The sequence below is a fragment of the Sus scrofa genome, chromosome 8, assembly GCF_054392235.1.
Source record: "Sus scrofa isolate SSC_HxYL_T2T_F1_AM1 chromosome 8, Sscrofa_HxYL_maternal_Yorkshire_Landrace_v2.0, whole genome shotgun sequence".
NCBI classification, from domain to species: domain Eukaryota; kingdom Metazoa; phylum Chordata; class Mammalia; order Artiodactyla; family Suidae; genus Sus; species Sus scrofa.
In genome coordinates, this window is record NC_139390.1 from 97,436,962 (window position 1) to 97,450,039 (window position 13,078).

Genomic DNA, 13,078 nt, shown 5'->3' on the forward strand with positions numbered 1-13,078 from the left:
CACCCCCTCTCACCACCCATTACCAAGCTAGCAAGCATTGCGTAAAGAGCAAGAAAATATAACTGTGGCAGGGACGAATGTGTGGAGGGGGACTCACTCGAAGGAAAAGATAGACGGCAAGGTGTAAAACTGTGGGAGGAGCAGATATTGAAAAAAAAAAAAAAAATTGGAAAACCAGTCTTTGGCCTGAGCACAAGGAAACACTAGAGGGATTTTAATCAGAAGCATTAAAAGTTACAAAATCCACAATAAAATAGAAGCACAATTGGACTCCCACAAACTAAGGCTTAGCAGAGAAGAGTTATAACAGTTTGCAGGAAAAACATATTTGTCTCAAGTGTCCTACATGTGATGTCTGCATCTCAACTAAACGTTAAGAAATAAAAATGCACATATACTCCCAAAAGACAAAAACATGGAGTTCCTGTTGTGACTCAGTGGGTTAGGAACCCAACTAGTATTCATGAGAATGCAGTTCCATCCCTGGTCTTGCTCTGTGGGTTGAGATCCAGTGTTGTCACAAGCTGCAGTGTAGGTCTCAGAGGTGGCTAAGATCCTGTGTTGCTGTGGCTATGGTATAGGCAGCAGCTGCAGCTCTGATTTGGCCCCTAGCTTGGGAACTTCCATATGCCACAGGTGTGGCCCTAAAAAGAAAAGAACAAACAAACAAAAAAGACAAAAACTCTGTCCAGAGAGATAAAACAATCCACAGAATCAAAGCCAGTATAGCCCAGGTGTTGGAGATAACTGGGAGAAATTTTAAAACTATGATTTATATGTTAAAGGCATTGCATGATCTGATAGTGAATTTCAAGCAGAGATGTAACATTTAAGAAAGAGTCAAATTGAAATGCTAAAAAAATGTGCCAACAGAGAAGAGTAACTTTGATGTATTCATGAGTAGACCCTAACCAAAGAAAGAATTACTGAATTTAAATATAGGTCAATATAAATTACCAAAACTGAAAACCAAAGAGAAATAAGAGTCAAATGACTGAAAAAAACACAAATTGCAAAGGATGATGGGCTGCAGGACAAATCCTAATGACTTAACAAATGTGGGTTTGGAATCCAAGAAGGGCAGAAGAAATCCAAGAAAAAGAGACACAGAATGGGCAGAAAAATTTTGAAGAGATAAAGATGGAAAATTTTCCAAAAAACAAAATAGAAAAATGTCAACCACACAAATTCAAAAAGTTAGAGAATATCAGGCTTGATAGATAACAAACACATCTCCATGTATAATATACAAAGTACTTAAAATCTAAATTAGTTATTTACGTATATATATATATATGTCCATACACACACACACATTGAAAGAGGCTAGAGAGAAAAGCAACATCCTAGAGGAAAAGAATAACAATTATAAAAATTATAAACAAAGTGAAAGAAAAGATTATGTCTCTTATTATCTAACACATAACCTCAGTGAAACGAATTTTACAGTTTTTCTTTAAAAACATAAATTGCTCAAAAGAGAGATTTATAATCATTTTTTTCTGGCATTATGGTATCTTCAGTGATTTTACCAGCTAGTTGAGATTGAGCCTATGCTAGAGAGGAGATAAAATACCTCCTAGTAAAAAATAATAAATCTACAAAATTCTGATATATTTTCCTATAACCTTAAACCAATTTTTAGTGTGTACTCTCTGACATGTATATGAAGCAATTATACATATAATCACAAGAACTCCTGTAAAACAGCAGATTAAGTTGATAGCATAATTTCTATTCTATAAAGACTAAGCTCAGAGAAATAAAACAAGGACACAGCCCCAAACCATAAGTGGCAAAGGAAGGATTTATTTCCTGGCTTTACCTGTAACATAATCTTGCTCCCCTTCTGCTTGTGAAAACTTCTACAAAAAAAAATATTGTTATGGGTTTTTTATTTCAATGTATATCTTAAGATAAATACATTATTATAATAGGCAATTTTAAGGAATATTTTCCCTTTTTTGAATTATTTTTTAAATTGAAGCATAGTTGATTTATAATATTGTATTAGTTTCAGGTATATAGCATAGTGCTTCAGTATTTTTGCAGATTACATGCCATTATAAGTTATTACAAGGTAATGGCTACAATACCCTGTGCTATACAATATATCCAATATTGCTGGTTATCTATTTTACACATACTTGTTTGTATCTGTTAATTCCATACCCCCGATTTGTTCCTCCTCCCTTCCCCCTCCCCTTTGGTATTATCAATATATAATTTGGACTATGTTTCCCACTGATGCTCTTATAAATCTGTGCAATTAACAACTATGAAAACAAGTTACAAAAATAATTTTCAAAAACACAAACCATCCTAAATTCATACCGCTTTGGATCACTTCCCATCTGGATGTTGTGGAAGTGGCTGTCCATCGGGCACTAGTCCTTTCTGAGTTTAGGATGGCCTCTATGTGTGTATGTCAGATAACATATGCTCTGCAGCACATGAAGTTTCTGCAGAATTATAAAGAGCTCCTTAGAGGTGGCATAACTTACTTTGTTCCTATTACTTGGTTAAAATTTTGGGGTTCACAATTACCATCCTAGAATCAGCACTCCAAATAAATTAAAAGAAAAATCTTGTCACAGATATTTGCATTTAAAAATATTCCATTAGTGATACTTTTTTATTACATGATGAAACACAGTGGCAATTTTAATTATAATATTTAGATATTCCCCCAAATAATGGAACATTAATTATAATTTGAAATGAAGTAAAGAAATAAGAGTTATATTTAGAAACAATGGAAACTGCTGAGTGATGCATCTAAAATTTCAGCATTATATGTAGATGAAAGTATTTCCCACTTTTTTAAAACTTAACTTCTCATTATCTTTGCAAATGTAATAGAACATTAAATTATATTGAGTGAATAGAGTATGAAACATTTTCATAAGGATATGAAATGTTGCCAGTTGTGTACATGATAGGTTACTTATCATTTCAAAAAGTGGAAAATAACATTTTTCAAATATATAATTAAGAAATAAAGTTAGTATATAATATTGGATATAATATATATGCAATTAATATTTTAAAACATTTATTTAATACTCTGTGCCAGTTACTAGAAAACCATTACTTAGGTATTAGTTGAAATCCTTCTGAGACCCTGAGGGGTAGAAATTACTATACCCATTTTATTGATAAAGGAACTGAAGAGGCTATGAAACCTGTAAACTTTTCCAATACACCCAGGATGTAAAGGAGTTACATGTGTAATCCTAAATCCTTTAAACATGTATATATATTGGAAAGATATCTAGGAACATGGAAATATCACACTAGCATACAAATTACTAAATTTTATAAGAGGATATATTTTTATATAATAGGTGTGTGTATATACATATAGTTAGGAGAGCAGCCGCTTATGTTGTAGATTCAATAACATCTTTCCTCTGATACCTATTTCATCCCATGCTAATTATATCTTAATATGTTGGGTTTACAGATGATTTTCCTTATCCATTTGTACACCCTTAGAGTATTTTTTAAAACTCTGTGATGATGAGCATGTGTTACTATATAATCATTAAAATAAGCATGTTTACAATGAGATCCCATGCATCATGATTTAATTGTCTCTATAATTCATCATAATTATCAGACTTGGATTATTATTCATTTTAGAATCACTTTTTTAGCCTTCAAATTGAAAAAAAAAAAAAAATCCTTAAGCGTAGCATTGCTCTGAATACAATTAAGTGACGGCCAGTTAGAAAATCATGAGAACATATGGGACCAAAGGGCTGAATTTCAGTGAACTCTTTTCATTAACTTTTAGGCTTAAACTATGGCATTGACTAATTATGCCATGCAATTCAATTGCAAATATGCCTGGAAGAAGAGACCTTGATGCCTCAGTCCTCAAAAACACTACCGAAAAGCTTACTCTAAGCTTTAGCTTTATGTATGAGTTAGTAATAGCATATCAATCTGAAAGACAGGAAGTGCTCTAATTTAGATAGATTTCACATTTCATTATAAAAATACTTTTAAAATTGTATTTGTACTTTTTTTCTTAAAGAAAATCTTTGAAGTTTTAAGAGATGCTGCACTTTACATCATCATTACCATTGTTATTATTTACTGTAGATGAATTCCGGTGAAATATAAAAGAGAAGATACCCAGAATCTCAGTGGAGAATCTTTCAGCCAGAAGCAGGAAAAACTGTCTGCCGTTTTCACAAGATTATTTCACATAAGTTTCATGGTAGGTATAAATTCAAACAGTAACATGAAAATATGGTAGTTTTGTTATTCTGGACTGTCTGTCATCCCTTCCTTAGGGATTTGCCTTTGCCTTATTCTTGTCCCAAACACAGTGGAAGCAGCCAAGTAAGGCTGAAGCTATTATACTATATGTACTATAATTTGAATCTTATCCGAAGAGGCAAAGAGACCCAAAGGAATTGGCCTTAACAATCAAATGAAAGTCCTCTCCTACTTAAGATTCTCAGGAAGTACCCTGACTTCTGTTTGGCCCTAAATTGCTTATTTTTTCTCTTCCATTGATTCTGAGCTAAATGTGCCATCCTTTTTTATCTTACCAGATTAGTCTATGTTTGCTTCTATTTTGCAAATACATTGTCTGAATTATTTCATATTCAACTGTATATATAACATAAACTCACACACACACACACACACACACACACACACACACACACACACACACAAAACAAACACACAGGGCAGGATTTTTCTCTAGGGTACATGAAAAATCGAATTATTACAAAGCAACAATTAACTCACAGTATATAGTATAGATTATAACAATCACGTTGCCCTGTGCTAAAATAGAGATTGAGTTGGACATCTAGTAGAAAATCCATCAGAGTGTAGGTCATAAAGAACTGCTCCAAAGAAAAGAGTGATATACACTAATAATTAAACTCTATCAAATTTTATCCATTGTTATGTTGTAATTATTGACCAGTTAGCTAGTGTTTCTATAAATTCTTCATTTTTGGAAAATGCCAATGACATGATTATACTTGTGAATGTAATAAAATTTAGACAAAATATAGAACAAGTCTGTGAAAACATTGCTCTTTCAGCAATTCAGGCTCTCCCTCTGTTTTTAGTTTTTCTCTGACAAACTCCCTTTGACGTTTGGCTTTTAAGAACTGCTTGTCTTGACTAAACAAACACACTGGAGTACCAGATATTTCTAATAAATTCTTAACAATAATATGTCTGATTTAATTACACTTTTAGCATTCCACAAGCGAGTCTTTAATTCTTATAAAATAAGTCAAGACTTTACTATTGTGCCATTTTCAACTTATTTGGATTTCATCTGCAACAGTAAAAGACTTTTTTCAATAAAAGTCATTGCCATTTTCCTTATTCAGTTTATAATTCTAGCTTAAAAAGGTATTTCTATTGGATTTTTCTACTTGATAAAAATAGAAGATTTATAATTAGTCTGTTTCAAAGAATAAACACATCTATAATAAATTAACAATTTATGTAAATTTGATTTTGCCATTTTCATAAAATAAAATTCAGTATTTAAAAAAAATTCGGTATCTTTAAAAGATGACAAAAATGTTATTTTCACTTATCTTTTTCAGAAAATTGACAAATACTACAAACATTTTATCAACAATATTGTACACATACTAAATTGTATTACTAAATTGCAAGCTTATTAAATTACTAATTTTAATACTTTAAGCACAAACATGTAGGAAAATAGGATATTACTAGATCATAAATCCTATCTGTGAAATGATTTCTTATAGAAGAGTTATTCCATGTAGCGATGGAAATACATGAATTTGTAGATATTTGGAAATTTTATTTTTTTTCTTAAAAGTGCTTTTGATAAAACATCTCAGTTAAAGGGATAAATATTTTAAAATATTGCAAATAAATACTGATTATGAAAAACATTTTTGTTTTTAATTTTGAATATTATTAAAATGAAAACATTTTATCAAATAATTTAAAAATAAGAAAAATTATGTATTAAAACAAACTGTTCTTTCAAGGTGTTTTCAAGAAGGCATACATGTAGATCTAGATTGTGCATTTTTATTTTTATTTTTCATTTTTTATTTTTTCTTTTAATGATTTTAATTTTTTCAATTTTATTTGGTTTACAGTATTCTGTTAATTTTCTACTATACAGCAAAATGGTTTACATTGTTATGTCAATTTTCTACTGTACAGCAAAGTGACCCAGCCACACACACACGCACACACACACACACACACACACATATACACACACATTCTTAGATATATATATATATACCTTCTTTTATATATATATATACATACATACATATATACATTATTTTTCTCACATTATCCTCCACTATATCCCATCACAAGTGGCTAGATATGGTTCCCTGTGCTATACAGCAGGATCTCATTGCTTATCCATTCCAAATGGAATAGTTTGCATCTACTAACCCCAGATGCCCCGTCCATCCTATTCCCACCCCCTCCCCCTTGGCAACCACAAGTCTGTTCTCCATGTCCGTGAGTCTCTTTTCTGTGGAAAGGTTCATTGCGCCATGTATTAGATTCAGATATAAGTGATATCATGTGGTATTTTTCTCTTTCTGACCCACTTCACTTAGTATGAGAGTCTCTAGTTCTACTTATGTTGCTGCAGATGGGATTATTTTGTTCTTTTTTATGGCTTAGTAGTATTCCATTGTGTATATATACCACATATTCTTAATCCATTCATCTGTCTATGGACATTTAGGTTGTTTCCATGTCTTGGCTGTAGTGGATAGTGCTGCAGTGAACATATGGGTGCATATGAAAAAGACAAATACCTTTTTTAAAACAAGTGGTCACAAACAATTCGCATGTGGGTGCATGTGTGTGTGTGTTTTGGGGTGGGGTAATTAAATAGCGTATGAAAAAAATTTATGGTCCTATAAGAAAATTAATAATACAATTGATGAGGCAAATATGCATTAAATGCCTAATGGCAGCAGCAGATTAATATGTCATTGAATATACTATTTAACATACTTATCTCAGAAACATACAAATTAATCAATACTTGATTCATAATATGTTATTGTCATTGTACTTTGCATAGATGGATTTTAGCTTTTATATGTGATTAATTAATATATTCATTCATTTTTAATTGTGTGATGAAGACTTCTGAACCCAAGGCCTACAGCATTACTAATAGCTTATATTAGCCTGTGCTTTCCACCATCTGTCCTAAATTATCTATTATTTGTTTCCTTGATTTATGTGTAATATTTTAGTATTTACCTAGCTATCTATCAATCATATAATTATTTAATTATTTATTTTTGCTAGCTATTGGACATTATTCAGATAATTTCATATTATATGTAATCATTTGTGATTTACTTTTTATATTCAATGTTATGTTACAAAGATCCATCTGTCTATCTATTTATCTATCTATCTAACTTTATTTTGTTGTGGTAAGAATTCTTAACTTGATACCCTTCCTCTTAACAAATGTTTAAGTGTATAACACATTATTGTTGACCATAGGTACAAAGTTGTACAACAGAGATCTCTAGGACTTATTCGTCTTGCTTAACTCATCCATATATTTTACATGGTGTCAGCTTATAAACATCATTTCTGTATATCATTCACTGCATGAATATATTACTTTGTATTTGTTCTTTCTCCTATCAATGATACTTTGGTTTCAATTTTTTTTTCAAATAAAAACTGTGTCGATAAAACATAGTCACATACTTTATAATGCACGCGTATACAATTATGTCTCTAGGTGTCCATAAGCAGATACTGTTGAGTCCTGCAGCTGGAAATATTTCAACGGTACAATGACAGTAACACTGTTTTCCAAAATGATTCTAGAAAGAGATCTTATTCACATTCTCTCCAATATTGAGTATTTTCAGCTTACTGAACTTTTACAAAGTGAATGAATATTAAATATTTTATTGTTAAACAATATTCAATTCTCATTTTCCTAATTTGAAAATATGAAGCTAGGGAATTTATTCTTGGTGCTTTATTTTCTCTTCTTTGTGATGGCAGTTTCTGTTTTTGCCCATTGTTCTGTTGGTGAACAGTAATATAGGACCCCTTCCAATATTCTTAATACAAATTCTTTGTCAATTATATATTTGAAAAATATGCATGAGTAGTTTCAAACTTTGATGTGCAACATGTTTCTTAAATAAACGCAGACATTAACCGTGAAGGAGATAAATTGAAGTGCAGGAGAAAAAAGAAATTCTGTTTACCAAGACAATTTAAAAAGGTAAAATGTAGGAATTCCCATTGTGGAGCAGTGGATAACGAATCCGACTAGGAACCATGAGGTTGCGGGTTTGATCCCTGGCATTGATCAGTGGGTTAAGGATCCGGTGTTGCCGTGAGCTGTGGTGTAGGTTGTAGACATGGTTCGGATCCCGTGTTGCTGTGGCTCTGGTGTAGGCTGGTGGCTACAGCTCCAATTAGACCCCTAGCCTGGGAACTCCATATGCCGTGGGAGCGGCCCTAGAAAAGGCAAAAAGACAAAAAAAAAAAAAAAAAAAAAAAAGGTAAAATGTAGAGAGAGTTTTGGGGGGCTTAGTGGTTAAGGACCCAGCGTTGTCACTGCTGTGGCTCGAGTTTGATCTCTGGCCAAGGAACTTTCAGATGCTGTGAGTGTGGCCAAAATAAATTAATAAAATAAATAAAATGTAAAAGTGAAAAGGTAAGCTTTATACTGTGATATAGTATTTTCCATGTATGTGATTAACAAACCATGTGTATCAAGACTATTAGAAAGACTTCCTGAACTATCTTGAGAAGTGGTAGGAAAGTTAAATGTAAGTCCCTGCGAGAAAGGCAGAACTGATGTGACACATTGAAATCCTTCACCACAGTTTGGATTCATGGCATATTTATGGGGAAAAAGGCTCACATTTTTATTATTGTATATGGAAAGTAAAACAAAAAAAAAGAGTGGAGTTTCTGCCTGTCGATGGAACTCACAAATAATGCCAATAAAAGGAAGAGAAGATGGTTTTAAAGGGATGATAATAAGTTCAGTTTTAGACATATTGATTTTTCTATACACTAAGGGGCATTCAAGGGAAGATGCAGGATGATATTTGGATAAAATTGAAGTTATTATTGATTTGTGGGCTGGTGGAGAGATACAGCTAAATTTATAGCAGTTGTAGAGTTTGCCTAGGCCAACTAGGGTGAATGTTTATGGTAAAAGCAGAAAGACACAAACAAACATGAGAAAGAATGCTGAGGAACAAAAACACTTCTCAGCAAAAAAAAAAAATTTAGTAGAACTCATGAGAACATTTGAAGAGAGAGCAGGAGAGTTGCAATGTTAGAAAAGCCAGAGGGAGGATAAATGTCATAAGCATATATCCAGCAGTATCACCAGTGCAAAAAAAACTGTATGTTTCTACTAGTTTAGCCATGAGTAGGGGGTCTGTACCCTTAATAAATCACCTGCAATTTCAGTTGGTTAAGAATATGCTCATTCTCAGAGGTGAAGGGATTGTAATTGTTTCACTTGTTAAAGTCTTTAAAAGAGTAAATATGCATAGTATATTAAGTCTTTTTTCAGAGAAATGTGAAAAAATAGGATTCTCTGACTTTCAACTTTTCCTGAATTTGTTTCAAATTATTAATTCTGATTCTGAAAAGTTATTTTAATATAGGTAAGTATGATGATGGTGATTTTAAAAGCATATAACTTTATTTTAATAATATACACATAAATAATTAATGCAGTGTAAATATCTTAGCTGAATTATTTTCTCTGCTTACTTAGAACTCTTTATGTAGTTAGGTAGCAAACAGAGGAATAGACAATCTATTTATTATTAACAAATTGTGCAGTCCCAGCATTTTGAGATTCTAATTTAAATTCATAGGAATAAATAACAGCTATTTATAGTTTCAAATAGGAGAAGTAATAACTTCATAGGTTCAGCTGAATATTTGTTTGGATTATTCTGCAACCCTACTTATTACTTGAGAATTAGTATAAAATAATGATAGTGGAATTTATTTTTTCATTTAACAAATATTTACTAAGCACCCACTTGTGTTCTAGGCACTGTCCTACTTCCAGGGTTAAAATTATGAACAAGGAAAAAATCCTTCCTGGCATTTATAATCTTATGTTGGATAGAGATAAGAGAGAAACACACTTATACATGCACATATTCACACTCACATCTGAACATGTACATGCGCTCATAGACTTACATATACATGTTCTGTGACACATGCCATAAAGAAAATAAAGTAAGACAAGAGAAAAATGAATGATGTGAGTTCATGGTAAGACTGAGATTGCCTTTGTGAAGATAGAGCATTTGAGTAGAATATTGAGGAAGTGAGAAGAATGTTTGAGGGAATGGAGATAGACTTTCAAAAGTCTCAAGACGGAAACAAACTTTACCTGTTTGAGAACTGCCAAAGCAATCAAAATTTTTAAAGCACAATGAACAAGAGCAGGAGCCGAAGGAGATGACATCATTATGGTAGGTGGGAGGATGTTACTAGAGACAACCATGGAAGGATTGTAAAGATGTGATTATATTTTTATTGTGAAGTGCTTTATAGCATAGTATGGGAATTAAATTTAGAGAAGGTGATTACTGGGGAGGTTTGCAAACCTCTAGGCAAAGTTTTATGGCTTAAATGAGTGTGGCTGTGGTGTCAGTAGCAAAAAGTGGTAAGGTTTAGAAAATATTGAAGTTAGAATAATAGCATCTTCTAATAGACTGGAGGTAGGTGTGGTGAAGGATTCCTAGATGTTTGGGTAAGGATGATGCCATTTACAATTATGTGTTAATTTAGATAATAAATGTTTTTAAGAGAACTATCAAGTGTCTGTTTTAGACATATTAATTCTTACATATTATATTCCTAGGGATATGTTGTTACATTTCAGTGGTTAATTGAACAGCCTCAATCTTAATATTTTCACACTATGTTAAATTTTTCTCACATGTGTTAGACGATCAGTACAGAGCTTTGCCCACGCAGGTTGAAGCAGACACCATCTTTTACACTCACAGAATTTTTTAAATTTACATTATTGTATTCGTTTCAGATGTACAGCAAAGTGAATCAGTATCCATTTTTTATTCCCATATATGTTGTTACAAACTATTGAGTAGATTTTCCTGTGCTACACAGTAGGTTCTCGTTAATCATCTATTTTATACAGTAGTGTGGATGTGTTATTCCCATCCTCCCGATTCTTCCTTCCCCAGGTGGTTTCACCTGTGTTAACCATAATATTGGTTTTGAAATCTGTGAGTTTGTGTTTGTTTTTTAAATAAGTTCTTTTCTATCACTCTTATTAGGTTCCATGTATAAGTTATATCATGGGATATTTGTCTTTCTCTGTATGACTTACTTCACTTAGTATGATAATCTCTAGTTCCATTCACATTGCTGCAAATGGCATTACTTCATTCTTTTTTATGGCTGAGTATATATGTACCACATCTACTCCACTGTATATACATACCACATCTTCTTTATCCATTCCTGTGTTGGTGGACATTTAGGTTGCTTCCATGTCTCGGCTATTATAAATAGTGCTGCAATGAACAGTGGGGTGCGTGTATCTTTTCGAATTATAGTTTTTCTCTGTATATATGCCCAGGAGTGAGAATTGCTGGATTGTACAGTAGTTTTATACTTAGTCTTTTAAAGGACTCTCCCTACTATTTTCCGTAGTTGTTGTACCAATTTACATTCCAACCAATAGTGTAGAAGGGTTTCCCTTTCTCCACACCTTCTCTAGCATTTATTGTTCTCTGAGCAGAGGAAATAAATACATGGAGATTTTATTCTTTCTTCTGTGCTTAGTCTTTAAAAGTCACATGCAAATCTTCTCTCTGACCATTGGCTGAAAGTACTCATATAGGCTTGCCAAAATGCAAATGGATAGGGAGTATAGTCTTCCATGTGTTCAGGCGATAGACACTAGGGATTCATTAGTAATATTTACTACAGATGCTTTTTAAGTATACACACAGAGGAATTGAAATGAACTCGATTAGTATCCATGAGGATGTAGGTTTAATCCCTGGCCCCACTCAGTCGATGAAGGATCTGGCATTGCTGTGGCTGTGGCATAGGCTAGCAGCTGCAGCTCTGATTCAAACCCTAAACTGGGAACTTCCATATGACGCAGGTGCAGCCCTAAAAAGCAAAAAAAAAAAAAAAAAAAAGGTTTACACATGGAATTATATAGTATGAAATTGGATGAAAAAGTTTTGAGCAAGGGTGTGGTTAAAGCTAGAGATATGAAGTGTAAAATAATAGCATATAAATATTTTTTCCTTGATAACTTTAGCATGTGTTCATTTATTATTTTTTATTTTTGCATGTACACATTCTATTTTCTCACATTATCATACTCCATCATAAGTGGCTATACATAGTCCCCAGTGCCACACAGCAGGATCTCATTGCTAATCCATTCCAAAGGAAATAGTTTGCATCCATTAACCCCAAGCTCCCCATCCATCCCACTCCCTTCTCCTCCCCCATGGCAACTACAGTTCTATTCTCCAAGTCCATGATTTTCTTTTCTGTGAATATTATTAAATATAGGGTATTAGGAAACTATCCAAGGGTAGCAAATGTAGATAGAAAAGAGGAGCAAAGACTCATTTCCAGGTACTCTCTCCTTTAAAGCTGAAAAAAGAAAAACAAATTTCCAAATTAGACAGAAACCCAGCTGGTGAGGAGCTGGTGAAATATAAGGAAAACTAGAAGTCTCTGGAATCCCAGAAACTATATGAATAGAGAATATCAAAGAGGAGAACATAATTAATAGCATCAACTACTGCCTGCGTTCAAAAATTGAAGATATGTTACAGCAAGTTGGAGATAACTAAGGGCAGTGATAATGGGCAGTTCAGTAGAGGGTTTGGGAAGAAAGACAGATATAGTGTGTTCAAGAGAGAATGTGAGGTAAAGAAGTGAAAGAACCAGTAGGGACAAATGTGTCAGAGGATGTAAAGTAATAAAAATTGCCTGGAATCTGCTATAAAGACTCAAAAAATGTAGGTGTTTTTATTATTAATAG

General features: G+C 32.8%; 1 long non-coding RNA gene across 2 annotated transcripts in view; it reads left to right on the top strand.

Annotated features, from left to right (window-relative positions):
* LOC102163618 (uncharacterized) overlaps nt 1-13,078 on the top strand; it is a 501,092-nt gene that overhangs the window by 297,539 nt on the left and 190,475 nt on the right. For both annotated transcript variants that reach the window (XR_014812954.1, XR_014812956.1), the window contains one exon: nt 4,111-4,228. This is a non-coding gene — a long non-coding RNA (uncharacterized LOC102163618). The remainder of the gene's footprint in view (nt 1-4,110; nt 4,229-13,078) is intronic.